This window comes from Dromiciops gliroides, chromosome 1, assembly GCF_019393635.1.
Source record: "Dromiciops gliroides isolate mDroGli1 chromosome 1, mDroGli1.pri, whole genome shotgun sequence".
Classification (NCBI taxonomy): domain Eukaryota; kingdom Metazoa; phylum Chordata; class Mammalia; order Microbiotheria; family Microbiotheriidae; genus Dromiciops; species Dromiciops gliroides.
Genome location: NC_057861.1, coordinates 559,637,457 through 559,643,918, shown reverse-complemented (window position 1 = coordinate 559,643,918; position 6,462 = coordinate 559,637,457). Strand labels below are relative to the sequence as shown.

Genomic DNA, 6,462 nt, shown 5'->3' with positions numbered 1-6,462 from the left:
GATGTTATCACCCTTAGCCTTCTGTTTTGGGCCTTGGCTTCTTAATTATTCTCCCTTGATACATGAAAGCTGCTTCTCTGTTCTAGGAGACTATGCTGCCATGTTGCCACTCCCTCTCCTCTTATCCCTTGCTTCTTTTTTTTTTTTTTTCATGTGGCTTATGGGCTGAGATGGAGTTCATTCTGAGTGCCTGTCATGGAGGGACTCAGTATGTAACTGAAAAATTAATCTCTATTGCATAAACCTGCATATTTGAGTGTGTCTCTTGCAGCAGCACATGAATGGGCTGGCGAGGATGATAATGGGGTGGGGTTTTTTAAGTTATAGTATTTTAGTCTTCTACTTTTTCATATGAGGCTTTTACCTTTCTTTTTTTTAAAAAAATATTTTTCAATTACATGTAAAGACAGTTTTTAACATTCCTTTTAAAATGACTTTCACCTTCCTATTTTCTTATCTTGCAGATTCAGTTTTAATTATTCTTTATCTGGTACATAGAGGTCCCTCCTTCTTCTGAGGTATTTCTTAAAATTCCTATCTTGGAGAGGTTTGTGTTCAGCAACTACTCTGCCTTTGTGGAGCTCACATAATTCTTCCCATATCTCCAAAAGTTAAATGTTTTGTTGATTTTTAATTCCTTTGTCTTATTTTCTATTGATTTACTTGGTACCATTATGTATATATATATATATATGTGTGTGTGTGTGTGTGTGTATGTATATATACATATTCATGTGTGTGCATGTGTGCATGTCTCTACATATGCATGTACACATACACATATATACATAATCACACCTTTCAAATGGAATGTAAGAGGTTTATTTATATTTTTTTATGATTTTGCATAGCCATACCATAAAAGATTACCATGCATAAAAGTAAGAAGCTAATACATCCCTGTTGAATTGATGATATGCATTCTAAAGCCCATTCTCTTGTACTGAGTGGCGGCTTACAAAAAGACTTTGGTGCAAAATCTTTTAAAACTTCTCATAGTCCATCAAGTACTGAAATTATATCTTTATTTCTTCTAGATAATGTAGAAAATCTTTAGTTTGTCATTCAAAGTCAAATGTAATGTGGCTTCCACTCATCTTCCCATTATTGTTGTCTTTTACTTTCCATTTAAGAAAAACTGGTCTGTGGCTATGTCTAATGTCTGAAATTCCAGCCTCTACTTCTTTTCTTTTCTAAAGTGATCTTGTATGCCTGCAATGTGCCCCTTTCTTTATCACCACCACTTGGATAAAGAATTCTTGGCATGTGTGTATATGTATGTATGTATGTATGTATGTATTTATACGCACTATTTTGTGTATGTGTATATGTATGTATGTGGTGGGGATGGACCCATTTTCCACTCTGGAAAATACTATACAACAACAGAAAATTACAAAGAAAACCAATTATACCTAAACAACTTTGTGAAAATGTTAAAGAAAAGTTCATATCCTCAAGTTAAGAACCCTGGTTGACCTAGACTATTTCTGCTAAGATACAAACCAGGCTCCATCTCCTACACAAAAGCTTTTGCTAATTTCCTCCCCTATTTTCAATTCCAACTATTTGTACTCCCTTTCTCTTGAAAACACTTTGTATAACTTTGCATTTTGCATTTATTTATGTAATCCCTGTCAGATGGCCAGTTATAAGCATTGCCGTGGATACGTGGGCACTGAAAGTAAGCATGGAAAGTACAGTATGTACCCTTTTACCCTCAATTCAGAATATACTATGTCAACTGCCACTTTTAACTTGGTGTTGGATAGATCTCTAGAAAGAAGAAAATGTATTTTCATGATACATCTTGACTGAATGACTTCAGAGAAATGAGCACAGCCAGAGAATTGAGCATATCCCCTCTTATAGCAAGATAAGAGAGAAGTTTCTGAGTTATCTAGGAATAGGCTGATGTGCCACATGCACACACTGTTTCCAAGATACCTTCATCCTCCTTTTTGTGCGTCCTTAGCAGGTGAGTAGAACTTGCTTACTTGTCCAAACTCTACATGCTCTTGTCTCATAGGAGGGTACCTATTTAAGGAAAGGACTAGTGAATCTTATTTGGCCACCTACCAGCTGTAGCCCCAAGAAGCCTGCATTCCAAATTAACTCTTTCCCTGCCCCTCAATTGTTTAATACACTTCATTGCTTATATATCCTTAATAATGGAAAAGAAAGTCTGATACACACCCTATTCATTATTGGTGTGATTTAGTTATGATAATCCAAGTAGATTTGGAAAAGATTTTGAATATGAAGAGATAGGAAATTATTTTTATACATCAGTAGGAATTAATATGAGAGAAAGAGGTAACAAATTTCTGTGTAAGAGAAACCCTTAAAAGTCACTTGAAACAGACAAAAGCCCAAGGCAGGTAAGGGCTAGAATATTTGCCTTTGAAACTGCTAGGGTTTTCTGCCATTTTAGCTATTTAGGTTGGTTCTGCTATTGCTGTGGATGGGTACAATTTTAACTTTGTCCCTGACGCTGGAATTATTATTGTAATTGATAATTATGATAATAATAATCAACTATAAAGCAACAAGGACCTCAGTATTTCACTTTTGATTGCATATTACCTTGAGTTAATTTGTAGCTCCTACGGGAAACAAACCTATCAAGTAGCATATTTGTGTGAAACTTTTCCAGACTGGTCTTCATCTTGCTTCCTGATAATAGTTGTTGTTATCATTACTACTACTACTACTACTACTACTACTACTACTACTACTTATTATTATTATTATTATTATTATTATTATTATTATTATTATTATTATTATTATTAAATAGTACCCCCAATGTAAGTGGAAATTTTTTATACTTATGAGCATCCTGCTACTGTGACCCAGACAAGACTTATTTTACATATGGGATCCCATTCTTTCCATTCATGAGCTTTCCTTAAGAGTGAGAGCTTCTACTTCCTCTATCCATGAGAGACCCTTTCTGTTTGGGAAATATACATCTAGGTTATGAAGAATAGGCATCTAAAATGTTTGTTGCCTTTGAATTTCAAGTGAATATAGTGTTTTTGGAATCAGAGTTTTTACCTTAAAATGTATCTATAAAATTATAATTCAAGACAATAGAAAGGTATAATGTATTTTATTTATTAAAATTCTTTTAGTGAAACTATGTTTAATACATTTCACATGATTGTACATTTATAACCTATATCAGATTTTTTGCCATCTTGGTGAAGGAAGAAGAGAGAAAGTGGAGAAAAATTTGAAACTCAAAATCTCATACAAATGAATATTGAAAACTCTCTTTACATGTAATTGGAAGAAATAAAATACTATTTATAAAAAAAAAACACCCCACTTTTTCTGGAACATGTTATTTTCCTTAAGTAAGACATATTGAAATAATGTTCCTTCTTAATTTCCAACCATTTTATACTGTTTCAAGAGTTCCATTGTATGGGGCATATTTATACTTTTGATGAGGGGCAGCTAGGTGGTACAGTGGCTAGAGAACTGGCCATGAAGTTGGGAAGACCTGAGTTCAAATCTCTCCTCAGATACTTATTAGCTGTGTGGCCATGGGCAAGTCACTTAAACCTCAATTGCCTTAAACACCTGGTGCCATCTCCAGTTGTCCTGATAATATATCTTACCACTGGACCCAGATGACTCTGGGGGAGAAAGTGAGTCTGGTGAATTTCATGGCCCTTGCTCACTTACATCCAATTATTTTAAGTTATAACATCTGTCATGGTCCTCTTTTAGAATGAAGGACAAAGAAACTTTTGATTAACAGGTAAATAAACTATTTTGCATAGTAAGAATGAGAAGCAGCAATAGGATCTACAGATTCATCAAGCCTCTAAATAAACTAGGACCTTAGTATTTTTCTTTTGATTGCATATTGCCTTGAGTTAGCTTCTTCTTCCTATAGGAAATAAACCTATCAACTTAAGTACTTATGTGAAACTTTTCCAGAAATTTTCACCTTGTTTTCTGATAATACCACTACCACATCCATTATTTATTAGCAATCTCTAAAGTGAGACTAAACTTGAGTTACTTTCAAAATGTATATTCCTATGTCACTTTTACCAAAAAGTAGGCCTACTGCCCTGACCTTCCCCCAAGTCCTTTTTTGAAAAATATCCTCAAAAGAGTGCCTGGCACATAGTGGGAATCTAATAAATACTTTTTAATTGAACAGCCTTTCTTTAAAAAATGTCTCCAAGTAGCATGCCAATTAAAATGATACTTGTATTTTTTATTTATATTTTTCTCAGATTTACTACAGCATCCTACTTATAATTAATTCTTCACTCAGGACTAGTAGTAGCCTTATCATCACCCATAGAGCTACTCAGAAAATTAATAAAATTGAATAAAATAAATGGAGCTGTAATTTGGAAGGACAAGTTAAACATCCTTACTAAGAAGAAACTGCCAAAACTAGCAGACTGTAGCTCATATCTCATTGAGCCATGACAGTAAACATTTATCAAATGAATGAAAATAATATGCCAGCAATAAAATGATATGTTATTTTACATGAAAGGACAAGTATATTCTGACTGGTCTTTTCTAATTAACTATAAATAAGAAGGAAGATTCATTCCTTTCAAGAGTAACTATTTCCTAACTAGGACTCCCATTTGCCATATATGCCCCTTAACTATCTGCCGAGATAGAGAACTCTATAAGAAACAGATGGGTGGCTAATCAGCCTTGCTGTAAGGTTGTACAATATGGCCAGGAATCTAATTGTCACAGAAGAAGGCAATGAATCCACATGCTAATTAAAGTGGGCAGGCATGTTTCTTAATTAGACTGACAGATAAAAGAATATTTCTGTTTGAAAGAGTGGTGCCATCAATTATTTGGGAGAAGCAGCTCTTTTGCTTTAGATACAGGGATCAGAACATTTGTATAGTATAGTAGTTATTTGTAATCCTAAATTTTTTCTTGCCACTGGATTTCAATAACTCTGGAAGATATGGTGAAGCTGATAACATTGTGCAGCTCTTCCTCACATAAATCTAATTTATTCATTAGTAAAGACATCATCTCCATGATATCATTGGTCCTCTTCAAAATGAAGGATGAAGAACAAGTTATTTGTGAAAAGACAACTGAGTCTTAGAGCAAAGTTCTCTCCCACAAGCCTCTCTCCCCAAATATAAAATGGATCAAAATAATCCAAGTCAAAAAAAAGAAATTTGGAAGTACTTTCTCCCAGATAATTCTTTTTTGTTTGTTGGTTTTTGGGGTTTGGGGGGGGGTTTGGAGGGTAATGAGGGTTAAGTGACTTGCCCAGGGTCACACAGCTAGTAAGTGTCGAGTGTCTGAGACCGGATTTGAACTCAGGTCCTCCTGAATCCAAGGCCAGTGCTTTATCCACTGTGCCACCTAGCTGCCCCCCAGATAATTCTTAAAGAAAAAACATGCAATATCAACTTATCAAATCTTAAAATCTCTCTCCTGGTAACCCCACATGAAATCAATATATTTTCTCACAATGTCTACTATGTTCCTCAGCTTATACTAGTTTGAGATAGTTCTAAAATGCAGATGAAAGCTGTTAATACCTTGAAAGTGGGTGGGGGTAAGTGGACAACAAGGGTAAGGAGATAAAAGCCTTGACTCACCTGGTTGTTCCACACCCTCTTCCCCTCACCTACAAACCAAAGCAAAATCAATCAATCAATAAACAGTTAGCAAATACCTACTATGTGCCAGGCGTTTTGCTAGATAAGGCTCTAACATCTCTGATGGCAGTTTTAGATACAGATTTTTAGATTTGACTTCTTGAGAGGTAATATGGATTACTTGGTAAAATTTTGGCTTCTGAGGCAGGAAGACTCAAATCTTCTTTATTACATTTACTATCTTTATGAGTGTAGACAAGATACTTAAACACTGGCTTCTTTCCAGTTCTCCCTAGATATGATGCAGTTCACAATTTATCATTGTAGAAGGGGTTATTATCAGAATGTTTCTTGAATGACTGATGACCACCCACCACACAGTCTAGATGATGTCATCAGAAAAAAATAAGGAAAGCATGATAGAGCTAGGAAGGGAGGGAGAAAGAGAAAGAGAGAGAGAAAGAGAGAGAGAGAGAGAGAGAGAGAGAGAGAGAGAGAGAGAGAGAGAGAGAGAGAGAGAGAGAGAGAGAGTTTACATTTTGTTAAACTTTCATAAAGGATAAAAATTTTCAATGATTAAATGCGAAGGAAAACTTGGCATGAAGTAGATTTTCCATGCTCCCAGAAACAAGCCTGTCATCTCCATCTCAGTAGAAGAATCCATATCATTAAAGTATACATAGAAGATGTGTGAAGTTTGGGGTGAAGAGAATGGGGATGGGGCAGTTTGTGACACTATAAGTGCCAAAGGATTGGAAGAAAGGAAGAGAAGGTAGATGTAGCCACCTGGAGGAGCTTCCACCAGTACTCCAAGTACCGAACTCTGGTGACTGGGCATAAA

General features: G+C 35.3%; 1 protein-coding gene across 6 annotated transcripts in view; it reads right to left on the bottom strand.

Moving 5' to 3' along the window:
- LINGO2 (leucine rich repeat and Ig domain containing 2) overlaps positions 1-6,462 on the bottom strand; it is a 1,558,843-nt gene that overhangs the window by 1,024,846 nt on the left and 527,535 nt on the right. Inside the window, exon 4 of one of the 6 annotated variants that reach the window (XM_043976351.1) lies at positions 5,622-5,650. The exons of the other annotated variants lie outside the window; for them this stretch is intronic. The gene's annotated coding sequence lies outside the window, so the exon portion shown is untranslated. The remainder of the gene's footprint in view (positions 1-5,621; positions 5,651-6,462) is intronic. 6 annotated transcript variants of the gene reach the window in all.